The sequence below is a fragment of the Stegastes partitus genome, unplaced genomic scaffold (assembly GCF_000690725.1).
Source record: "Stegastes partitus isolate 25-593 unplaced genomic scaffold, Stegastes_partitus-1.0.2 Scaffold498, whole genome shotgun sequence".
Classification (NCBI taxonomy): Eukaryota; Metazoa; Chordata; class Actinopteri; family Pomacentridae; genus Stegastes; species Stegastes partitus.
This window is the reverse complement of record NW_007578229.1, coordinates 330,091-356,639: the sequence shown is the minus strand read 5'-3', so window position 1 is coordinate 356,639 and position 26,549 is coordinate 330,091. Positions and strand designations below refer to the sequence as shown.

Below are 26,549 nucleotides of genomic sequence, written 5' to 3'. Positions count from 1 at the left end.
TTTATTCTCAAAGTTCAGACCAGAATGGTGATTCATATCTTTGCTGCTTTGATGTTTCTTTAGGGATGCTGCAATCCTTCGTGCTGTATTCTGTTTACAAAATCAGTTCCACCTCCAAGATGCGTAGTGTGTCCAATGAGCGTTGTCCCATTTGCGTCATAACCAGTTATGCTTTTGCTTCATTCATGTGGAGAAAAATACTTTGGACAGTGCTGTTATTAATTTAATGACTCGACCTATATGATTCTTCTGAAAAATATACAAAAAAAGAAGTCTCCCGAAAGATTATCTGAAATGTAAGATTATCAGATTGCCAGCATCCTAGCAAATACTTACATTCACTTTGCAGTCATTTTATAATATAAAATGCTTCTGTTTTCTGAGACATCACAGCTCTCCAGCCTTCAGTGCTGTTCTAACACGGATGCACATAACCCCCAACTGAACAACAACAAATAGAAAGAACAGGAAAAGGTTCTAGTTCACGCTACTGCAAATGAAAATCGTTCATTCATCAACAGTTAAACAGGAAATGCGTCAAGTCAACTCACTCTCTGTGCACTCAAACCCCAGACTGGCTGAACGGGCGCTTACATGCGTGGGAACTGTGTTAAGTTCCTTTGTTCTCATGCAGGTAGAGCACAGTTTCATGCGCATAAATGCACAATCACATTTTTTGATTGGATTGTTACTGCTCTTTTATGCAGAATGGTTCCTCTTTTGCTTCTGCAGTATCTGCTGTAGTTGAGATCACTACGATGCTGTTATAAAATGATGATAAAAAAATCAACATAATACTGAATAATGGGTACGAAACATTGCATGATAGTGGTTATATACCTGTGATATTGGTGTGCACAAAAAGGCCTAACAACAGGAAATACGTTCACATTTTGCAGTGACATGTAAAACTCAAAGCCAGATTAACCTGATCTGCAGTTTGTGGAATCTGGTTCCAGCTTGCTTCCTCACACTGTGGTGACAACTTAAGCATGCTCGCCCTACAACGCTGTCATACGTAATAAGAGGAAACCATTTCCTCTTCTGTATCTCAGGTAGTTTCCAATAGTTAAACTGTTGAAATACTAAACCAGGAGCATTGTGAGCTTGAATCAAAGTGTACTTGCTTCTTTATAGTAGTGGTAGCATAGTCAGACAGCACACAGTAAATCCTGGGAGATCTTTTCTATGTCTGGGAATTTATCTACCAACCACTTTGGCAAGTTATCAGATACGTGGCTCCTGTGATCACAATGCAGCTCATTATTTAGTGAAAAATGGTTTGGTGCCCGGCGGGGCTGAACAATTAATCAAACCGTTACCAAAATCGCAGTGCCAAATGCAACATCCAAATTGCAAGAGCTGCATTTTTTCTTTTGATAAAGCTAAAATGTGCCACAGTATACTATTACTGAAAAAAGCACTGTGGTGCTACAGAGATGCATCAAGCTACTGATCATATTCTCCAGACATAAGGGGTCATGCTTGTTTTTTATAGACTGCAGCAAAAATCATGTTACCTGTTTAATATTTTTTCAGATGAAGGAGATAAGAAAATTACTTTTCCTGATAAATTGGGACTTATATCGCAATTACAACATCTGTCACAATAATCAGTTTTTTGCATATCGTCCAGCCCTAGTCTACAAAAAAGTCTTAATTTAAGTAAACCATTTAGAGCAACATAATGCAAATTTCAGCCAAAGAGAAGATATATATAAAAATCAACTGAGAATTACAACAGTTGACTGTATTGGGGTTTTTATTGTTGTGTTTGCTAAGTGTGCTCTGCTGGGAGCTTTCTGTGTGTCTGCCAGCACCAGAAGGGCTCTTAAAGCCTAAGTACATAGAGTACAATTGTACACAGTAAGTGTAAGAGTAGGGGGGCTATCTGTCTATCTTAAATGTGAGGTGTCTCAAGATTAAGGAAAATACACTTTAATTGGACATAAATGAATAATCTCTAAAACAATTACTTACATTTAATGAACACTCCATATACAGTAAAATAACACAAAGACTACAGCAATTTAAAAGGTCTGTGCCTCCAAACCACATGTCCTCTCCACTCCTTCCATGCTTTCCATCACCATAACATGTAAGGTTAGTGTCTCTAATGGAATCTGTCAGTTATCTTTGAGATTAACAGCTTTCGCGTGTCATGGTTGCATGTGCATCGTAACCCTGCCTCCAGGAGGAAGACAAGCATTTGTGCACATGAAATAGTAGTAAACTGGAATCTAAATATCAAGATGGATGCTTCTAAATGTTTATTTTGCAAATATGTGTTTCTTTGTGCATGCCTATCAAATGATTGTGAGATAGTCAAGTAAAGTTGCACGACATCTATCCAGTGCATGTTATGATTGTTGTACTGACATCAGTTAAGCAACAGTGGTCACACGTACCTAACCGCAATCAAGTAAACATGCCCCAAAAGGCTCTGTGCATTTCCTCAACATTTTCTTGCTGTCCTTGTATCTATAACAGAGGTATAAGGGGACTAGAATTTGTCCAGAACTGTTTGGTATGGAGCATGCCTTATTAAACAAAGTAATTACAAGTTAATAGCAAAACAAAATCTAATCTAAAATCTAAACCACACTTTAAAGAGCACAATGTGCTCACAGTGATATACTGAAAAAGTACATTTTGCAATGTTTGCATGCTTCCTGCCTTTGCATCAAGAACAATGGAACCCACGAACTTCAATTTAGTGTTGTTGTTTTATTCAGAAATAAATGGACAGAAGCCGTATATAACCACTTCTGACACTCCAGTATTTCCTTGGCCTGTGTGTTCACATTCACACCCCTACATTTCTGTGATTAGATGGTCAGCTGCAAAGGAACAAGTAAAACTGTTTCATCTTTAAACGTCTGTGTGCAAACGCAGTGGTTCTTATGTCTGTTAAGTCAAACCATTTCCTCTGAAACGGACTTTGTATAAACCAAAGGAAACCAAAATCAACACCAATGACCCAAAATAACTTCTGTTTGGGAATCTCTAGGAAAATGACTGGCAAGCACAAACCAATTGTTTAACTGGTGTGTCTCACCAGCAGCGTAATCCAAAGTGGCTTCACAGTGGCATAACAGCATACTTTTTATTTGGGCAGCTTCTGTTTTTCCTTTGTTTTGTGTTCCTCTTTAGGAGCATTCACACCCAAAAATTCCATTATAAAGTTGGCACCGAATGTCTGCACAACGTTTTGCAGTCGCCCAGAAAGTGCTGAGGAATCAAAAAGAAACCCAAAGGGGTGACTTTTGGTCGGCCATAATCTGGGCATTCGCATTACATCAGCTGAGCGTCCTTTTTTACTGTTCTCGTTTAGAAGGTATTGTAACAATGCAAACTATTAAAAACTGAGTTTATCATTATCTTGAGAGAACTTGAGGATCTACAGTATGCACATTTAAAACTATTACATACTTTGGAGAAAAGTGGTCGCCAAGTGGCATATGGTTAAGCACTGCTCAAGGTAAGCCCATTAACTGTATTCCCTCACAAATAATTATAAAAACAAAACCTTCAAACACACCAGCCTGCCCCCTTAAACAAAAACAAAACAATTGGCCTTGGCGTTCTGCATCCATTTTTAAAATCCCTCTGCTGTTTTGACTGGCTGCAAAAACAGGCCTTCGAATTGGGTTAGGGGAGCTGCGTCTCCCTCAGGCTCACTTTGCTGGAGCAAATGTGACAGCGGGGCGTGTTGGGGGGGTTGAGCTCGGCTCGAGGGGAGGTTGGCTGAGTTTTGCCCTAATATGGACACGGGCCGGGGGCGGGGGGTGCTGTCGGGAGGCAGGGGAGAGGGTGGAGAAGGGGAAACCTGCCCAGCACCGCCACAATGGCAGCCTTGCTTCCCACTGCTGTATCATTGACGCTCTTTATCCTTCCCTCTTACAGGCTACTTCACATACCAGCACAGGATTCAACTGTTTTGGTCCACTAAACTGGAGTCTGAGCGCTCGGTGGACACTGAAGAACTCTTTAGGAGTCGCGCATCAAGCACGGTTCATTTTTAAGTGCTCACGTCGCTCTCTGAAAGGCTCTCACTCAGAAACAGCACATCGCATATCTTCCCAAACGGCTACACTCTCACTGGAGTCAGTGACACTGAAGCACAGAGCCGAGTCTCCTCCTCGGCTGCAGCACTCGACTCTGTTCAGCTGCTGGCTCGGCATGCCCTCTGGTTCAGCCAGCTGGGCCTGCAGCCTAATTTTACACTTGCTCAATACAAACTCACCACTATCCCTCCTTCACATCTGGCCTCTGGTGCAGAGAAAAGAGAGGGAGGAAGAGGGACGCTGATAATGGCAACTGGGACAAAAACTCACAGTGGCCGTTTTTTTTTATGTTCGAGGAGAAGGGGTGGAGGGGGGGTCGGTGGACGTAGTAAACAACTCAGAGAGGCTTCTGTCATTGCTGAGAAAAAAGTGGGATAAGGAGTGAGACTGCCAATGGAAGAGTACATGAAGAGAACAATAGATGGAGAAGAAGAAATCAAGGCAAGAAGCATGTAGGAAAGTAAAGGAGGGCGGTTGGTATTTGGAGAGGAGGAGGAGGCAGAGTGGCTGTCTGGCTGCTACCAGCTACTGCAGCACAGAGTGGGACTCCAGGCGTAGAAATTCCTCCTACATCTCTGTTCAATGCCACTTCTGTTCTGCAAAGCCCTGCATGTCAACAGCAATGCAGATACAAAGGGAACCATGTCTGCGTGTGACTGACTCTTGTGTGAAACTGGTGTTAACAAGTGTGTATGTGAAGGCATCAAGCGATATTCACCACTACAGGCTATTTCTCTGATAGGTATAGAGTTACGCCAAGTCAAGCAACAAGATCATCCCAACATACACAAACAATTGTGCTACTGCCACAGATTGCCTAAAAGGGATAAAGTCAGCAAATTATGACTTGTTGATTGCAGATACTTCAAGTTTTCTTTAAAGTTTCCAGACAAGAAGCTGTGTGATGAATGCTTTTATCCCAAATCCCTTGCAGCACTCCAGGATAAACTTTTAGAAGCATAGGGAGAGTTAAATAAGAAGAAGTTGTCAGCAGTTAGATAAAGACATCGATAACGCTCCTGTCTGTCAGCTACATATGTAGTCACGCCCGGCAGCCAGTTAGTTTAGCTTTGCATAAAGAGACTATGACTAAAAGTAACAAAAATCCACTTATCAGTGTGCAAACAAGTTATATCTTGCTTGTTTAATCTGTAAAAAAAATTAAGTTTAAAACAAATACACTGTGTCTGACAGTGATTACATGCTGGATTATTTTTTGTTGAGTGGAGTATTATCGTCACCATAACCAGGGTTTTCCCCGCCATTTCAAGACTTCGGCACGGCGCCGAAACATCGTCATGCATCACCGAAGCTGAATGAACAAAGAAATACGCAACATGTTCTCGCTCTCCATCACTCTGAAGAGACGGGATATAATATTTGTGCCAATAAATGATGAGCTCGTCGTTCGTGTTGTCGGCGTGTTCATTGAACGTGCAAACATATCTGTTAGCAAATAAAGAATCTGAATGTCATTTGCAGCATCACGGTTGAGAGACTTGAGAGAGACCTAGTTGAGAGGGTTATGTCTTATTGCAAAATACCAGCAGAAGGTAAAAGTTGTATTTGCACTGGTTTGACACTTTACTGGTTCAGGAGTAGTTGTTTCTGGTGGGTCCAGTCCTCTTTAACCCCGCTATCAGACCTCAGACAGATTATAGACTCAACAGACCTCTGTTAGAACTCAACAAGCATCTTTAACAGTTGTTTTCATCTTCCTCAATTTTTCCTGAAGGCAGAGCAGCACTAGAAGGTGAAAACATGGTTGTAGCTAACAGTAGGTCTGCTCAAATAATCACGATTTTGGCTTCCAGCAGATGAGCATGATCACCTGCAATACTGATATTTAAAATGCATTCTCTGTTCACAGAAAAAGCTGCTGAATACTAGCTCAAGTGCTTCAGCAGGAAGCTATTGAGAAGCTATTGCTCATTTTCCTGCATCTGTGCAGCTGCAATGCACAGCAAAAGAGTAATATGGGTGGAAAAAGAGCAGATGAGAAAAACCAAAATCAAATGTCTGGAGCAGAAGGTGAAGAGCTAGTACCCCCATAATCTGATGTCTGATAGTGTTTTGGATTTAGAGTAAGTGATGTGAAGCAGAAATAATATGGAAAGAGTGTGTTAGACTTGTTTCTGTGTCGCAAATAAGGGCGTAATAGCACAAAAAAAAATTTGGAACATACTTCGGTTTAGAAGTTGTGATAGTGCAAAAACAGGAAATAAACTGGTTTACTGAAAAAAAAAAAAGAAAGAAAAAACCATTACACATGCAGTGGCTATATTCGTTTGGTACATACACATACCGAAGGTTTCTGATACAAATGTGTGTAACCTTAACACCTCTAATCGCAAAGCAACACAAATAACAGGTTTCTCCAACCTCAAAAAAAAACACCACAAACTGTAGCATGATGAACACATGAAGGCCAAGAAGAATAATGTCACTAACTTAACCTCACTGTACTCCTGTCCTTGTGCTGTGTTAAGTCTGGTATCCATAACAGCAATGTTATACAACGCATCACCATACTGCAGAAGGTGGAAGTAAAAGTAGTACTCTGTTGATTTAATTTAGGGTAAAAGATTTTAGTACAATTATTTATTTTTAATTCTGTGGACACATACAAGATTTTACTGAAAAAGAAATGCTCAAACAGCTCTTTTACATAAAAACCAAGGAACTAAATGTGAGTTGGGTCATTTTATTAAGCGTGAACTTTGAGTTACTTCATGTGAAGTGCGGACTTGAACAACACTGGTATTCACAGGTGATATATGTGGGGACTAAATACTTAGTTCAGCTATTGGTTTTGAATGCAGAGATGCTATTCTAAATGTAGCCTTACTGCTGCTAGACCAGTGAACATTTTTGATGTGTTTGTACCGAGTTAACCAGGACTAAAAGAGTTGGTTCAGGCTAGTTTAACCTGCAGGAGATCGTGTTTTACTGCAATAAACAAAATAAATTCATGACAGAGCTGATGAAAATCAGCTCTCACGTATGATGACATCAGAAAAACTATCTGAAAATGCTAACCTGATGCCTCCAGAAACTTAGGGAAACACCTGATAAGGTAGAAGCTCCAAGATGTTACAGTGCCACACAATGAAATTATTCCACACAGAATCCCCTTTTAAACTACAAACTGAAGGGAAGCCTTACATGTTTTTTACTGCTAAGAATGTTGCCAATATATCATATTTCTTTAAAACTGTAGTCAGTATCTGGATTAAAAATCTTATAAACCCCCCAAATTATCCACATAAAAGCTTAAAATTGCCCCATAGTGTGATACTGGTTTGTGATAACGTTATCTATACTCAAAATGAAACCTTCACTCTTAATCATTCTTAAGCAAAGGGGATATAAAATGCAGAGAATGTTGTTCGCAGCTTTGAGAAATGGAGTCATTTCTGCAAAAACAGGCTGTACCAACGCGCTGAGTGGGCACAGGGGTGTTCCTTATGAAAACAAACCTATTTAGGGCTTTCCATAAACATTAGCGCTACTGTGAAGGATCAGTACAATCACGTCACGTTCTGAGGTGATACTTGACCCCTTGAGACCTATCCTTTGGTCTCTTGTCGTCAGATAGCTCTGTTGCCTTGACAGAGGCCAAGACCAAGTCAGATGTTTTTATCTTCTGACACTGCTACCTTTGCTCTGCGTGTGCATGCTGTAAATCCTGTATCCGTGCCTGCTAAGTTAACAACACCCTCAGCTACAAACAGCGGCGTAAAGCAGAACACAGCGTCAGAGAAAAGGAACTCTGACCACTGAAAGCGATAACAGCACCATGCAACGTGTGACTGTTTGCCAAATTGAGATGTGACTAATTTCAGGAACTGCTCAGCAATTATACTTTTACACACACATTAAGTATCACACATAGCTGTAAACTGTGAAAAAACAGCAGTATGTGACAAAAAAAAACAAGCCATTTTTTCCTGCAATACCCCTTTGACCTCCAATTAATTACGCAATCAAATTATCAAGACTAATAATCAGCATTAATCATCAGAATCCCAACAACAGTAATCAGGATCAGAGTTAAGCCACTACGCTGTAGCTGTCACGCACAAAACCACACACAGTAAATCAGTTTCCACACAGTCAGTGCCCTGCCCAAGCTGCTGTTGTTGTTTTGGTCTCTCCCACTGCTTTTCTCTTCTTTAGCAATCTTCCTCACTAAATCGTGACGGCTTTCCTCTTCAGCATCCCAATATTTCTGCTCGCACAGACCGTTAGCTTGTCGTGGACGATAAACAGCTGTAAATGTTGAGATTCCTGCACCTGCTGAGATCAGTGAGTTCACTGCTGAATTGCAAAAAGTCAGCCGGGCAGGGGCCAAGATCATTCTGCCAGCTGTGGAAATGCAGAAAAACACAAGTGGGCTGGCACCGCTCGCTTATTCCAGTGAAGGTTAAATCTAATGTTTAATACATTAAGCTAGAGGTGCACTCTGTGATACATATTGTTGCATATGTGCATCACAAATCTCTGCAAGCACGTGTAAGCTATTAAAATCAGTTTGGCAGTAGCATCATGCAGGCAAAGAAAAGTGGCTTGAAAGCAATTTTACCAAATAACCTGAAAGTGTGATTCCCAGAGCAGAAGTGTGACATCATTTACAGTTTATTAAATGTCAATAAATTCTGTAAAACTGAATAGAAAGACAGGATCGTGGTTGTTGATTCGCAGAGTTAGTGCAGTACAAATCAGTGGCATGACACAAATACAACAGAGAATGAAAACATGAGGATGATCTAGTTTGAGTAACTTTTTTTTTTTTATCTCGTAGTTTCATAACTTTCAACCTAGCTTTGTACTGCGACACATTTTCCAAGGCTTTCCAATTTTCCAGTGGCCCAGAAAGTATGAGGCTTTGGGCATTTGTGCATAAATAAACTGCCAAAGAAAGGAAGCTCGTTGTTGAAAGTAGTTTGCACAAAATCGATGAGGCATATGGTGTGTGCATTTTAAATGACCCCATTGTGCCACCGCTCAGGTTTCAAAAACAACAGGTTACTTATCTGACATGATGCAGCATGAAGGGAAACAGGGGGACAAACACTTTATGATAATTAGAGCTGATAAGAGTTAACTGTGAATTAAATAACTTCAAGGATAAATGTGAAGCATCTATGTTGTTACATGAGCAAAACACCATCACAACAAACCAAACAAACCACAGGAAACACAGTAACCGTAATAAAATAGCAGCTAAAAGGCTATAAACCTAACAGAACTGACCATTACCGAGCATGGCGTCTAAACAATAATAAGTGAAAGTATACTGAGCCTGCATGGCAAACAGACTCACAGAGAGCTGCTGTCCCGCTGACAGGATGTGAGCATAAAAAGTGAAACGTGAGTGGGAAGTGTGCAGGGTCATAAGGCAGCACAGTCGTACACACACTCATTCTCACAGACAGATAAAGAGTTCAGGCAGACGCATAGTGTTCGGTAAAACAGGAACTTGGAGCTGGTATTTTACTGCGACACAACCACAGTCTGCGACACTCAAATAACTAACTCTCTGAGAGTAATAAAAACAGGAGGCTGGAGAACATAATTCTGGTGAACACTGAAGGCTTAAGTGTTAAAACATTTTAAGCTTTTAAGAAAATAAGCTGTTCGAACAGCTGAGATTTATTAATCCTGCTTTGCCAAATTGTGAGACTGAAAAGGCTCCTTGTGTCAGCGAGCACTTAATTACAGCTAAAATTATAATCTTGATGCACAGGCTTTTTTTCACAGCACAAATTTTGACTTGTCATTGTGGGGAAAGCAAAGCACAGGGGTTAAGGATGGGAAATCAGATGATCTTGAGTTGTATAATGTTCTACTTTTAAGAGTAGAAAGTGTCATTAACGGCGCTTCATGTAAGTGCTTCATGTTGAAAATTCTATCACTTCTAACTAACTAGTACCGCTAAGTCGCTGTTGTGACGGTCTTTAATAAACCATCTTCCACTGCAGGAGCTTGCAGCCTGATTTATGTGGCCTGAACCTTTATGCACGTTTCTGACCACATGAACTGCTCCTGCAGAAACTCCTTCAGAGCTATTCCGGGGATAAAAAAAAAAAAAACTACCAACTACCAGCTTGGTACTTCTGAGTGAACCTGAAGAACTGCTGTGTGGGGCTCAGTGATGATTGGATAAACTTGGAGGGGACAACAAGCACCATTTTTGTCGATGTCCTCATCGAATAGCAGTCTTCTATTCTCCCACATCACCATCAACGACATAAAACTCACCATACAGGCTAAAGTTGAACATCAATTGTTTTATTTCCTTTGTGTGTATAAAGCTGAAGTTACATCCAGTAGTTAATATTTGTTGTTGTGGTGTAATCAGAGTTAACACTGAATCCAAGCTGTAACCACAATGGGAAGAGAAAGGCTGAAACTGCTGATAAGAAGTTGTTCCTGCAAATATTCATGCCATCACGTGCCTGACCAGAGTTCCTGCAGTAGAAAGCCACTAATGTCATTCAGCTGTCTCTACAGTGAGACTCTCATCCTGCAGACTGACACAAACTCCTCTATCCTGGACTGCTGCGGGCTGGAGGACCTCTGCAGCCAGAACCTGCAGCAGGAGGAGAATTGGTTTATGTTCCAAGTTCCAAAGGCTGTAGAGCAGAACAAGAACGCCATTAAGTCTGCCTGTGATATGACAGAAGACTAACATTGCCAGATACGGTCCAAGAAATCAGAGTTGGAGTCGGCCTATGAATGAGAGGCAGCTGAACAACATCAAGGACCACCACAATGGCAAAATGGCACCTTATTTTGTGAACAGAAGACAGCATGGTGAAAAAAAAGAATCATGGTAAGTGGAGCAACATCCTGAAAGAAGCTTCAAAGCTGTGGAGATGCTGAGCAAAAAGAGGATGCACAGGCATGTGAGTTGGATCTTTAGCCTTAAGGGTGAAGCTTTTAACTTAATCTGAGAGGAGAGTTGTGATTCAGGTCATGACTCTACCCCAAAAGATCGGCATTTAATCTTTTGGCCAGACAGCCAAGCCCGAACAGGTGTTCTAAATAACACTGAGGATGGTTCTGTACAATTCAAGCGTCCCATCAAGTCATGATAGCACGACAGAAAGAAAAACTGCACAATACCAGAACCCCGACACTAAGGCAGCTAAAAGGATTTGCTGTCTTTCTACGATGAAATGTCGAGCTGTTTTCCATTAAGAATCCTGTTATAGATACTAATCGCTTGTCTTAAACCCTTCTGGCCCATCCGACAGGTGTTCAAGCACTCTTTAAGATTTGATTTCTCTTCACACTTTGCATGGTTTCTCTCTCTTTCTGTCTTACAAACACACACAATCTGTTAGCTGAGCATCTGAGGCTGTGGAGTCAGTGAGGAGTCTGTTGTGTTTTCTGTTCCAGCCCAGATGGCAGCGTTGGCTGAGTCAGCAATGGCTGGTGGTCCACAGTAAACTGGATGATTAGTTGTCGATAACAGGATGAGAGCCCAGTACTAAGAGCCAGGAGCTGAAGAACTGAGGGACATCTTGGTCATTTTGTTCTGTCTGAATGAAATCATGACTTTAACAAGTAGCAAATAAATAAAATCAAATACTTAATCAGCTCCCATACCTGCTTTAGCTTAAAAATGCTTAATATTCAAATTCTGCGACCAACTGTGTGGTTATTCCTTTCAATTCTCCTCGTGCAACAGTAACATTTCCAATATCCGCAATGCTTAATGAACACAGGACGAAGAACTATAATTTTGGCTAAAACCTAACATGCATGAACAAATGTGTGATCAAATGTGCCAAAGAAAGTCTTGTGATGCTGCAGGCTAACCTCAGTTGGCATCAGCAGAGGAATAATGACACAAGAAGGCTTCCCACTGCTTGTTCAGCTAAAACCTTAAGATATTAGACTTGGCACTGGTGCAGTGCTGGAAGGAAATCCTTTGAGATTTCTCATGTAGCATCACAAAGGAACTTGTGATTCATAGCTAGACTCTTAACAAACAAAAACTGCTGCTGCAAGCAGTTTATTTGGAGTCTGAGAACAACTAAACTGAAATATCATATTACCTTTAGCCGACCTGGTGACAGTGTAAAGAAGCACATTACAGTGGCTGGACGCCTTATTGTAATAAGACCAGAATGGCTGTAGTCAACACATTTCTCACATGAGAACGTAGCATCATAGCATCAGTACCAGCTATTTGTTTAATTATGCCAGCACAACTCAATCAAAAGATGACGTACTGTTCAATTTGCTATGTAACTGGGGTTTAGGTTTGACACTGAAAAGTACTTTGTCCTGTTTTGACAAATATGCAGGTAAAACTTTACAACTGGCTGACTTATCGTGATAAAAATGAGTGGTATTTATGCATTCCTTTGTTATTGTCGTTTCTTTAGTGCTCCTGTTTTAGCAGCGTAGCAGTGCCAAATAAGTACAAAAGAAACACTGCAATGCAACACAAAGGCTTTCCCGCGTGCTTGCCTCAGGCAACCTGAAATGCAACAGCAGGTTAAAAACCACATGGTGAAAAAATGCCACCGTTCAACAGGGTGTGAGATACCATATCCTGTTTTTCTGAGCTATGAGAGAACAAAACTACGAGACTTCAAAACTGCAATTTAACTGCTCGTGCCCTGCCAGGACGACGGTCGAGCAGAGTTGAAGCCACACACAAGTACGCTGCATTCAGATACTGCCAAGACAAATTTGTAAAGTCTGACACGTCTTTTGCCCTTTTCAGTGTTCTTCCTGTAGCTGCACCACACTGCATCAGCACGACATCTGAACCACTTAAATGGTTCACAAGAGCCACAGAAAACCAAACACAAACTGATTAGTCAGTTTACATCAGCCCACACAATTGTAACAAAAGATAAGCTTATCAGGTGGATATTGCTAATATTTTAAGTCTGCAGGGACATAAAATCCATCACCACATGTGCCAAAGCAATCCACTGGAAGGTCGCTAAACCAATATTCATGTATATAAATATTTAGGTGGTGATTGTGCTAAACAGCGGTCTTTCTGCAGTGACTTTGCAAGCAGTGTAGTGCATCTAATCTTGGCCAGACACTATAAAGCAAAACTCTGTGAAGTCAAACAAAGCACACCAGAGTGCCACATCATATGTAGTTCTTTTTGCTGCTTATAGTGATGACTTGGCATCTTTCTTTTGGGTCCACACAAAGTCCTGCATGCTTTAACTTGCCCCCACTGTGTAAAACTGACTACTGAAGCACACAGCTAAACGTCGCCATGCAAAGAACATGCAAAGCATTTCAACTTCTTCCAGGAGAGATCAGGTTCATTCACAACAGCCATTGTCCAGCATGTTGAAGTTGCAGAATTCAACCAGCATTCCAGAAATGCTGCAATTACAGCCTGGCATACTGACTGAAACAGGACAACCATACACACACATGTGCATGCACACACACACACACGGTTGTTGGTAGGTGCAGCTGTTGCTGTATGTTCTCTCAAACAAAAGAGCGCCATTTCAGTGCATTGAGGCCCATGATAAAGCACATTCCTCTCACAACTTACAAAAACTGGGATCTTGAGCTTGTTTCAAATGTAATGACGGTCGCTACAGATACGTAACTACTTTCGAGTTCCTGTTTAGGGGCTGGTTTACTGCACTACACAGAGCTGACATGCTTCAGACTGCAAACTAACACTAAATGATTTATTGAAAATATCTACTTCAGATTTTCTGACAGATGCTGTAATTGCAGCTTGATTTGAAAAATTGTTTTGTTAAATCAGGTTTCAGGTTATTACTCACTGTGTCATAGATCTAAAACGTGATGGAGCATGACCACACGACGTGCAATTAAAAGTGCGACTGTCGTACAAGGAGGAAGGCATGACAGTTAAAACCCTGGGTCAGACGTACATAACATATGTCCCAAATTGCAGCTTTTGTGATTTGCTAACTTCAAATTCCAATTACGATTTGAACTCAATTATTGTTCAGCTCTACTGCAAACCAATCTGGGTCCAAATCTTGGACAAAATAGGTACTGCCGCCTACATTTTAACACTGCAGTGACTCAAAATCCTGGGTTAAATGAACCATGGGTAACAGCATATTGCTGTTGGATGTCATAAAGTAGACACTTGAATAACATCCCACCGGCCAAAACAGAGTTACTCACTCATGTCAAGAGAAACAGCTGCTGTTATCTGGCATTTACAACTTCAGACTGTAGCCAAAAACTTTTAACCGAGCAATCATAACAGCGCTTTTTTGAACAGTTAAAACAGGGCGAGAAATTTACAAATTGCAGCACTTTAAAATGGTAAAAATTTTACTTCAACCACCTGCATGTGAATGAACAGTACATTGTTGTGAATATGTGAGGACTGGAAGTGAAAAGGCAGTGATTGTGGATAAAAAAAAGAGTAGTTAAACTTTTAACGAACCAGGATCCCAAAGCATCTTCATTCACTCGCCTATTCAGTCAAGCAAAATAAAGCAAAAAAAAAAAAAAAGATATGATTTGAGATGCTGACAATGAGAGCACTCAAGTGAAATGTGGCTGGATTTTGGCTACTAGTTAGGCTAAGTTTGCAGGGCTAACCGGACCGTCTGTTAGCCAGCATCCTGGAAAAGTTAGCACATCAACACGAGTCTGGAGACCCGAAAGAGACACGAGTGGAGATAAATAAAAACTTTATCACACTTGCACAACTATTAAACGCTACCGCGGAACAAATTTCAGCGCTGCCTAGTGGCTAACGTTAGCTAGCGAGTTAGCGCTTCCTCCCGGCTGCTCGCTCCATGTGAACTCGTCTGACAGTCATTGATTTGTCGGGGGTACGCAATTTGGCACAACACCAGTGCGAGAGTTAACCCCACTTAGCGGCCCCTAAACACGAATAAAAGTTAGTCAAGCATCGAAACTCACCGGTACGTCTCTCGGGGAGGTATTCTGGAGGAGGTATGCGGCGAAGTCTTGGTCTGGGCAGCACTTTCACCGACCTTGGCAGCTCCGTCTGTCCCCCGGCAGCAGCAACCGACAACAACACTGAGCTGGAACCCCTCCCTCCGCCACCACAAAACCCATGAACGAGCACCACGCCCCGCCCCCTGCATTCTAATTGGTCTATATTAGGGACAGTGCGAAATTAGCCAATTAAAATTTAGTTTTGCTTTTTCTTTAACCAATAGCGATGAGGCAAATTATTTCCCCCTCTGCAGGGCCTGGCAATGCTTCTGTGCCTCAAAGATCAGACTGAAAATTAAGTTAATAAAGAAATCACAACGAGTACACAAGGCTTTATCTGTTGTGCTGTTCCAGTGCTTCATTATACGATAATTTAACCTTTTTCTCGGAATTAAAACACTCCCACAGCACAGTCCAAAACAATTGCTACACTGTAAAAAAACATAAACAAAAATAAAAACAAACAAACAAAAAAAAACGTCAAAAATGGTGGAATACTCAAACTTTTTTTTTTAAAGCAAAAGAGTGAAAATAGATATCTATAAAAAAAAAATCTGGTATAAATACAGTAAAACTGTAATTTATAATCACACACTCTAAAAGAATAAATTAGTACTTTTAAAAGTACAGATTTTCGATGTGGACATTGTGTAAAGTTTTGGCATGTTTTTTAAATATATTTTTTGTTTCTTCTTCTTTTTTCAATTTTAAATTTAATACTGTTTTACTGTAATCGTAATAGATATTATTTGCAATTTGACAAACCAGCAAAACCTGTAAATTAACAGTAAAAAACAATTTACCAGTTTTCAAACAATACATCATCTGTTTTTCTATTTATGCAGTAAAGTAGCATAGATTTCTGGTCAAGAACGGCTTACCATTTATGAACATACAGATTTTTGATGTGGGCATTATTTACAGTTTTAGCCAGTATTTGTGCAATTAACACATATATATAATTTAAAATTTTTTTTTTTCCTGTGATTTTTCAAGTTACTTTAACATAACAGGAAAAATCTGCAATATAACTGTTTGTTTTAAAAAACAAACAAACACACACAAAAAGCAATTACAGCTAAAAACTGTTACATTGTGTTTACTGTCTATATTTTGACCAAATTTTCATAAAAATGTGGACATGAAATTGTGCTTTCTTAATTTTTTGTTGCTCTTTCTAGCTCCATATATCAGGATTTAATCTGTAAAATTGGAATAATTTCATACAAATCCAAAGAATGAGTTCCAAGCTGAGATAATATGTCTGTTTCAGTTTTCATGAAAAGGAATTAATCTTACGATAACTGATTGATTGAGGATTTCTCACTTTTCATTGTCATATATGATGGCAGACTATTAAAAAAAACAAAAAAAAAAAAAAAAAAAAAAAAAAAAAGTGATTTGCCAAAACAAAGAGTGCAATGATATATAACAATGATAGACATTACATATATATATAAAAAGGCCTGTATATCTTTAATTAGAAACTGCAGGATTGCTGTGAATGTTATTTAACTGAATTCTGGTGTCAGTTAGCAAACTGGTACTCACATTATAGTAAATTTCCAGCTTTTCTTAGCCAGTGTTAAGATTGATGGATGGAGTCAAAGACATGTTTGAACATTAGTGGGTTTTTAGAGTAGGGGTTTCCATACTTGGGCCTGAGGGCTGCAGTGCAAAGCAACGGGAACACACACACACACACACACACACACACACACACACACACACACACACACACACACACACACACACACACACACACACACCTACAGAACCTTAAAAATGTCAAGGCTCTACAATCAAAACATACAGTCTTTTCAGCGCGAGGCCACATGCAGCTCGCTTGATGCTATTCTTGTGTGCGTTTCCATACCAGGTTGTCACGACGCACGCTGGAGCCTGGGGCCTCCAGAAAGCTCATTGTTGTCAGCAGTGTGGTTGAAGGTATGGGAGGAGGGTCAGAGTACACCCACGTCTTCCAACACTGCTTGCTGTCATGGAGTTAAAGTTCCTTTAGAGTAACTCTGCACACACCCACACGAATCAGCACACACTCTGCATGTGCCCAGTATTCATACTATACGTTAGAGTGATATATCATGTTAGCGATGAGACATGACACAAGGACAGAAGTAGGTCAGGGAAAGTGAAAACTGAAACTGTCAATGATGGCATCAGCACCTGAGGTCCAAGAGGAAGAAAGATTACAGAGCTGCAGCTTTGAATGTAATTTGCTTAAAGATAGTAACTGAAAAGTTCTATAATAGGAGACGTGTTCACATAAATTTAAGGCTTAAGCTCAAAGGAAACCTAAATGCATGCACTTTACTGAAGGTGTTGGCCCAGCGTTTGATTTTTCTTTACATTTAGTGGCACTGTTGGTGCTTTAGAAAACAGAGGCAGTACAGTGATTGAGCAGAAAGATAAACAAGCAAAGCAGAGACCAAAGTATCCTGGAGCAGCAACACATTATGTACCTCACTGCTGAAGAAAAAGCATGTGACCTGCCTGATTCAGGGTTAAAAATAGATCAAACAAACCTATTATAATGGGAATTAGTAGTTAGTTAGTAGTATTTATGAAAAGTCATGCAGCTTGTTTAATTGTGTAAAATTGTCCCAAAGTGACACCTGGTGGCAACTGCTTGTAGTGCCGTCATTACTGTTGCAGCTCATAGCAGATTATTGCCACAGTGTAAAATTCACACTCTGCTTCCAGCCTGTCCACAGATTCCACTCAGTGGATTTATAGAACAACATTAAAACTGTTGAGCTGAAACTTCCCTGTGACTAAAAAGCCTTTGCTGCATGGCATTGCCAAATGGAAACATAATTTATGGGCACTTCTCAACATTTAAAAGGATTTTCCAGACCTCTCTGTGCATCAAAGTTATGTATCTAGAAGTTGTTTTTTCAAATGAAAATCATCCCATCATGCCTGAAAATGGTGCTGTAGCTCTACACAGTCACGTCCACTGATGTACGGATGAACGTAGTCGTTGCTTCTCTCTTCACTCACCTGCAGCCATTCACTGCAGCTTGAGCACATCAGCTCGCCTAAAACTCAAACACTGTAAAACTGCTCGACACAGTAACAAGCTGTAATATTGAAGCAATTCAGCCAAACATCTTTAGACAGGAAACTGATGCTGAAGGAGAATAATGATTGAGAAAAGTTCCACCCTGCAAGTGGGCAGGATTGAAAACCCCAGAAATCTGGATTTGTGTTTTTGAGACCATCTTTGGTAGACTGCTTTGGAAATGCTCAGCCATGGAGATGACCACGACCTTCGTTCATGATATCACTTGTTAAACATACATTGATACGTTAATGAAGTAAAAAACATTACAAACAACGTATTTTCATTGGGGGCTGCAAGGTGGCGCAGTTGGTAGCAATCTTGCCTCGCACAGTTCGCGTCCCGGTGGGGACACCGGGATCTTTCTGCGTAGAGTTTGCATGTTCTCCCCATGCAGCGTGGGTTCTCTCTGGGTTCTCTGACTTTCTCCCACACAGTCCAAAAACATGTTGAGGTTAATTGGTGATTCTAAATTGTTTGTAGGTGTGAATGTGAGTGTACTTGATTGTCTGTCTCTAAGTGTAGCCCTGTGATAGACTGGCGACCTGTCCAGGGTGTCCACTGCCTCCGCCCTAAGTTGGCTGGGATAGACTCCAGCCCCCCGCGACCCTAGTGAGGATTAATCGGTGTATAGATAATGGATGGATGGATGGTATTGTCATTGGATGGGGTCTTAATAAATTAATTTGCGACTGATTGACCTTTCAATAGGTGTTTAAACCTGTTGGATGAGGTCACATGACATCTGAACCCACATTCTCAGAGCTCTGCAATCTGCAAAGATTTCTTATAATTTTTGCAGGATTTGTACAGACCGCTTGGCTACAGCTACCTGTCCAGGGTGTCCCCTGCCTTCGCCCTAAGTCAGATGGGATAGACTCCAGCCCCCTTGCGACGCTAGTGAGGATTTAAGCGGTGTATAGATAATGGATGGATGTATATTTTCTGTCATTTATGAGACAAAATTTGGCTCTAATACCTGTGAAAAGTAGCGACTTAGAAAAGTAAGTAAAAAGCACAGCTGAAAAATAACAATAAAATTACAAAAAAATACTTTTGAAGCAAATTTTCTATTTTAAATGCTTTAAAGTTGGGTAATACATACAGCAACACCACAGATTCAGTCCCATCTGAGTCAGTTTGCTTTAACATTTAGCATAAAACAGAATTAGGAATAAAAACAGTCTTACTACTTTTTATAAAATGAAAAAAAAAAATCACAAGAAGTCCAGTTGTTGGTCAAATGTTACACTGATAAGTCTGACTTGCAAAAATACACTTTATTCCATGGAGGAGACAACTTCTGCTCAATCAATGTGAATAAAAATCTGCACCTCTGGGTGGCAGCAGCTCACTACACTGCTGACTCAGCTGGCTCCTGTTACATCTGATGTAAACTGATCTCAATGTGATGTGGAGAATATTTATGCCCAGTGATGATGCATGACAACTAATCATTCCATACAAAGACACCACAAGGCTTTTTAGCTGCAATGTCACCTCAAAATACGTTGAGCTGCTTCACTTTAAAACCTCCTACCTGCACAAAACATTTGACTTTATGTTGGCTGATGCTGTATGAACATAGTGTAGCAACTGTGGGTGGAGTTTGCCAGCAGTCTTCTACTGTATTATAGGATTACAAGTGCTTTATGCGTATTAAATTAGCTGAAGGATGATGTAAAATAAGTACAATCTTGGTGCATAAAAAGTGCACAGAGAAGAGAAGCTGGAGAGGATTAAACGTACAGTACGTGGGTTCACACTTAATCTACAACAGGGGCAGTGCAGTTCCGAACTCTGCCCTGGTAAAGCTGGCTGCATTTTTTATTTTGCTATCTTTTAGAATACTCAGTATATATAATGTACATCCTATATTAACCATAAAATGTAACACTGAATTCTTATACTGAACTACAGAACTAATAAGACAACCTATATTTTCAAATTTATAAGGAAGACCATGTCTTTAAGTCAACATTTACTCCTGTAACAACTGCCAAATAACACATGTATGTTCATATACAGTTGAAACCAGAAGTGTACATACAGTGTATAAAAAGACACATAACCTTTTTATTCCCTCACTATCTGACATTTAATGTGACTATATAGTTTGGAGGCATAGTAATCTTAGTGTATATAAACTTCTGACTTTGATGAAAGTAATAAATTCTCTCTCTCATTATTCTGGTGTTTGGCAAATAGAAATAATTTTGGTAATCCTAACTGACCTAAAACAGGAAAAGTTTAGTCTGATTTGTCAGATAGTGAGAAAAAAAAATATTTTTATACTGTGTATGTAAACTTCTGGTTTCAACTGTATGTGTTTGTATGGTTGCATTCATACCTGTACCCCTGGATGGCTTTTTGTTTCTTATTCATATATCCATATGTATATTTTATACATAAAACCATTGCTAGTTTCTGAAGTAAAAAAAAAAAAAAAGTAAACTAAGAAACTGATCAACCTGATTAAAAAGAGAGAAAAAAAAGTGCTCAGGCGTCCAACAGTACTGCTGCAACTAAAAGTGTTGTGTGTGATATTGCATTGACATTAAGCTCAGTTCATCATGTAATATTTAGGTGTTGTGCACAATAACTGCATGAGGAGCATAGATTTTTTTTTTGTGCCGTTTGGGGCATGCTACAGCTTCATCGTCTGTGATTGCAGCCGCATATTGTTAGGTAGATTAGAAAGTTGGAGCCATTCGTGGCCCCGAGCAAGGACACCCAAACCTTGTTTATTGTCCGCACTAATCTACTCCCAGGATGAGGATTGAAAATGAGCTTAATATGGTGACATAATACAATTGGCTGTTGTTTCTGAGAGGTGATTTCAGATGTATTCTGAGAGCACACACACACAAAAAAAAAATACCAATATTAACATTCAGACCCTGGAGGTGGAAACAAATAGAAAAACAAATGCCATGTTAGTGCTCCCCTCTCTGTTTGCCCTTGGCGCTGGGCAGAGCAGAACAACACTTCCGTCTCCTGATGGCCACGCTGGGCTGCACGGACTTGTTCGGTTTACTCCAACAGCACACTTACATAAAGAGCATTTGAGCTGTGAACATTAAGAATATTTTCAGCCTCATTAATTGGTTTGATTTCTGGTTGCTTCCCTTATTCTTTTCTTTTTTTTGGTTTGGTTTAAAACAGAAGAAGGGAAAATGTTAAGTGATATGTCAACATTTCCATTTTTGTGGGTCAGAATCTAAATGCTGCCAGAACAGATGTGAGTATGCACGGATTCTAAATGTCACCGCTGCTGTTTGATGAAAAGGCTTTTTGTTGCCCAGCGGACCAGGTGCATTGAAGTGTCATTGCGACTTCCTTGCGACCAAACCGGCGATGCGAAGCGTCCAAATGTCAGCCCTCCGTTTGCCTCTGCTAGCTTTTTGCTGCAAGTTGAGGACAAAATTATTTAAACCTGTCACCTTTTCCTCTATTTTCTCATTTGTTTTTATCCTTGTAGAAACTACCGGTGACAGAGATGCATCAGCTTAAACAACAAGTGGAACATCTCTGACCCACAGCCACAGGGGGAGGCTCCTGGCCTTGCTGGAGGCCTCCTTTGCTTGTTCCAAGGTTGCTCCCTTGGCCGCTCGTTTGCGGAGTCCATCTAGTCTGACCTCGTCTGCAAGCTGTCTGCTTTGTAGTTTAGGAAAAACAAGCACCAGAAAAAGCTTCGCCGTCTACCGTCAAGCTCACAGCTATTTGAAATGAAATGCTGTTTAATGCCCTAAAAGCAGGCAGCGCCTAAGTGCCCCGCTGCTCTGCAACACCCGTGTGCCTCACAGTGTTGTCACGCTAATTGGCTTCTGTTCTCTGAATGTGCTGCTCAGAAACACACACATATACACACACATACGTCCTGCCGGCAAACAGTAAACAGCCCTTCTCAGATCTGCCAGCCTCTCCAGACTCCGGAGCACTTGTTGGATCTTTCTGGCCATTTTGATCTAATTAACTTGGCCATAGCCCCCTTTTCCCCTCTCGTCCCTTAGTCCTCCTTTCTGCCTGTTTCTCTGCAGCTCACTGAATCATTATCAAAGCTTGCTGCCACCAGAGCGTTGTAACACAGAGAAGCCGTTTGATGGCGTTTCCCGTTAATCGTTTATGTGCATCTCTCTTCTCCACAAGAAAGCTGCAGCGCTGGGTGGCTCTTTGAGAAGGATACCTTCGTAATTGATTGCTAAAGTCTCCTTTGGTGCTCCGATTGATCACCGGCGGTCCACAGTGGCATTAATGGTGCGTAGACTTGTCAGAAAACAGAAGCAGCAGCAGCAGCAGCAGCCACAGAGGTACAGACTGATTAGTGTGTGTGTGACAGCAAAAAAATTACAGAATCATTCATAAGAGAGCAGCAGAGTAAACGCCTAAACCCACAGTATTGTCATGCTGTTGTGCTCCCACACCTCAGGCTCTGCCATCAGATTAGTGTCAGACATTAGGCAGTGCAGGTGGACCAACATTTCTTGTTTGCTTTGTAGCTGAGTGTGTTTGTGTCCATGCTCTGAATGTCTCTCTTGTTTAAATGCAGTGAAGCCCTTAATTGTTCTTGGCACAAATAATTCTTATTTGAGATATTTCTGTAATGATTTGGATCCTAATCTGGGAAAAAAAAACAGACAAACAAGTGAAATAGAATCCTTTAGGCTCGGTCAGATCCCGTAAGGTTTGGGTACGAACTTGAATTCTAAACTGCTGATGGTTGTTTTTACCGGAGGGCTATTGTGGCCTATTTTCTTCCCCATCACTTCCCATTTCTCTCTTCAGACTGGGCACATCAAGTCAGCATCAGAGGAATTAGAAATAAGTAACACAATGAAATACTAAAGAAAACACATTTAAGTCTCTTGAGGACCCAAAACTGGCTCAAACCTGTGCACATGTACTAGAATGAGCAGAAGTTTTAGTGAGTTTAAATGTTTATATTCTTCTCCATCACTGTGCATCATCAGAGAGGACTCTGATAGCTTCCAAATGTATTCTTTCTCTTGACAATGACCCCAAACATAAAGACATAAAAAACTATCTTCAGCAAAAAGAAAAGCAATGAGGCCTGCATCAGATGATACACCTCTGACAGAATGCCTTTAACATTTGCACAGTACAGTAACAAACACATTAACCCATTCCACCCTGCAGATTCCTCCACTGGGACCAGGCTGTATATCTGTTGTAAAACTGCACCTATTTTCAAAGTTATAATTCACTGAAGAGGCCATCTGTGATTAAAATGGATGCAGCATTTGTTGTTTTTCATTTTTTAATTGCATCAAATTGCTACAGTTGAAAATTTTTGGAACAAGTTCAACAACATCAGTGTCACTGGTTCACTGCCACAAGGCTTCAATTTACTGCTTAATTTACAGCTTTGATTAAAAGGAAGTGAAAATGTCAATTTTTGCTGGAGTTTTCCAAACCTCACTCTGACCCGGTGAAGCAGACAAGAAGAGTTGTTGTATTTCAGTTTTATCTTATCCTCAAAGCCCAAGCTTGACTATTCTGACCTTGCTGTTTTGCAGCTAACTGAATTTGAAGATGTTTTTAAGACGGAAGTTTAAATAAATAGCCAAAGGCATGAGGGAGTAAGAGGCATTTTGGATGTTGGTTCCTGACACTGATTTAAAGATTTAAGATTTAATACTTAAATCGAACTGATTTTAATGACCATTTTATGACAGAAACTTGCTACGATCGACAAGCTGATTAAATGATGTGTTGCTTATTTATACCTACAGCAGACACACAGCACCATCTTTAATTCATTTTTAATCACGTTATCCACCTAAGGCTTGAAATTTCCCCCACTTTTAGCTCATTTTTGGTCTCCCTTTTGATATCTCTTATACATCTTATGTGTTTCTCTTTAGCTGATGACATCTCTACAATGTTGTAGCTCAAAGCGGCTGCTGTTTGTTTTAGGAAAGGCAGAGTGGAGTTCGTTTCTTTTATTGAAGCATCGCATTAGAAAATGTTAATGGTAACGGAAAAGAAAAAGAGATTAAGACTTGGTTCAAGTGGATTCTTTGAAAAAGGGTTAGACTTCTCTGTATTTTTCTCTTGTAGATAAAGAAAGTTTTGTTGATTTCGTCTTCCTTTTCAAGGCTTTTTTTGGGAAACAACTGTTTAGTTCTGTCTTCTTCTATTTTCAGTTGAATTGAATTTTATTTATATCGCGCCAGTTAACACCATATGTCATCTCATGGCACTTCACATGGTAAGGTAAAGACCTTACGAATTTTAAACAAAGAATAGAGAACCCAATAACCAAAGCTGAATTTGGATTCCCTTATGAGCAAGCAGCAAAGGTGGAAGGAACCAAAAAAAAACCCTTTAACAAGTAGGAGAAAAAAAAACCTCCAACAGAACCAAGCTCTGGGATGGCGGCCATATGCCTCCACTGGTTGGGGTCTGCTCTGTTTATTACCATCATGTGTAATGATGACACCATGCAGCCCAGATTATTCTCCCCAACGTGGGTCTAAACACATCTAATCCACATTTTACTTTTTAACTCTTTTGCAACATTTCAGAAGTTTTCTTCTAACTTAGTTGACAGTTATAAAGAAAACTAGTTAATATGTGCTGGGTGTGCAAATAGTAATTATTTGCTCACACAACTGTCAGTGCAAGCTATAATGTAGTGATAACTGTAATTAATATGGCAGCTTTAAAATAGTTGAATAAAGATGAAATTAGAGGTTGTTACCTTTATTGGACAGCTGCAGCAGAAAGAGACTGGAAATATAGGAGCAGACATGCAGTGAAGGTTCCGCTCAGCTGTGACCTGTTTTAAAGATGAAGATAAATAACGTACAAAAAGTGTAAACCAGTGGGAAGCATTTTGATGTATCAAGCATGAATCAGCACTGGAAATAAAACTAAACCAACAGCGTTTGGTTGTGGGCAGTGGTGTTGGTGTTTCCCCTCTCTGCTGGCGCTGAGCGAGTGGCCGTTTGACACCATGTTCTTATGCAATCAGCCGAAGCATCGGAGCGTAACTATCAAGGAGGCGCGAGGGACGACTTGGTGCCAGCAGCAGCTACCGACTGACCGAGTGCTGCTTATGAATGTTAGGAGGGAGGGAGAGGGAGAGGAGGGAGGCTGAAGGAGGGAGGTTGGGAGATATGTAAACAAGTCAGACACTCCTGTCGATGCTGTGTCAGAGGAGAAGAGTGAAGACTGATGGGTGAGGAAAGGAGGGAGAAGATGAAGAATGCAGAGGTGTGAAAAAATATTAAGTAAAAAAAAAACGGGGAAAGTCTGGCAGCATTGGTAGCAGTAAAAATACATTTAACAGCAATTATCTGGAAAATAATGATAGTTTAGCTGCTTAAATACAGTAAAACTATAACTTTAATGTTACATACAAATTTTTGATGTTGATATTATTTATAGTTTCGGCTCTTTTTTTTTTTCTTACAGCAAACAAATGAATTATTTTTTCTTTGATTTTATAGATATTATCAGTATTTTAACAAAGCAGCAAAAATCATTGACAAACACATTAAAAAGTTGTACAGCATAGCTTTTCTTGTTGAAAAATAGAACAATATGATGATCATTTTTAGATGACTTAAATACAGCAAAAATGTAATTGAAATGTGTAATTTTGCATTAAAATGTTGGTAAAAAAAAAAAAAGGAATTATGATTCAAGTACAGATTTTTCATGTGGCTGTTATTTATAGTTCTTATGTATTTTTCTTATAGTTAACATGCAAATGAATACTTTTCTCTGTGATTTTACTAGTTAACTGTATATCTCTAAAATAACAGTTAAAAAATGACTAACAATTGTTTCAAACATTATTATCCTTTTTTTCTTTTTAAAAAGCAGAAAAAAACCTTCTTTTTTTTTGCATTAGTTTAAACACAGTAAGACGGTGTAATTTTAAGATCAAATGAATGAATTACCATTTATAAAAGTACAGATTTTTCATGTAGACATTATTTACAGTTTGGGCTTGTCATTTTACAGTTAACATATATATATTTTTTATTATCTGTAATTTAACTAAACAAGGAAATGGAAACCTGTTTGAACTCATTGTTTGTATAAGACACCTGTCCACAGCCTCAAACAGTCAGACTCCAAACTCAACCATGGCCAAGACCAAAGAGCTGTCGAAGGACACCAGGAAGCTGCACCAGGCTGGGAAGAGTGACTCTACAATAGACAAGCAGGTTGGTGTGAATAAATCAACTGTGGGAGCAATTGTAAGAAAATGGAAGACATACAAGACCATTGATCTCCCTCGATCTGGGGCTTCACGCAAGATCTCATCCCGTGGGGTCAAAACGATCATGAGAACTGTGAGCAACAATCCCAGAACTACACTGAGGGACCTGATGAATGACCTGCAGAGAGCTGGGACCAAAGTGACAAAGGCTACCATCAGTAACATACTACGCCCAGAGGGACTG

At 40.0% G+C, this 26,549-nt stretch overlaps 1 protein-coding gene across 1 annotated transcript in view; it reads right to left on the bottom strand.

Moving 5' to 3' along the window:
- fam49a (family with sequence similarity 49 member A) overlaps positions 1–15,105 on the bottom strand; it is a 42,984-nt gene extending 27,879 nt beyond the window's left edge. The window contains exon 1 of the mRNA XM_008287387.1: positions 14,988–15,105. The gene's annotated coding sequence lies outside the window, so the exon portion shown is untranslated. The remainder of the gene's footprint in view (positions 1–14,987) is intronic.
- Between the last annotated feature and the right edge of the window lie 11,444 nt (positions 15,106–26,549).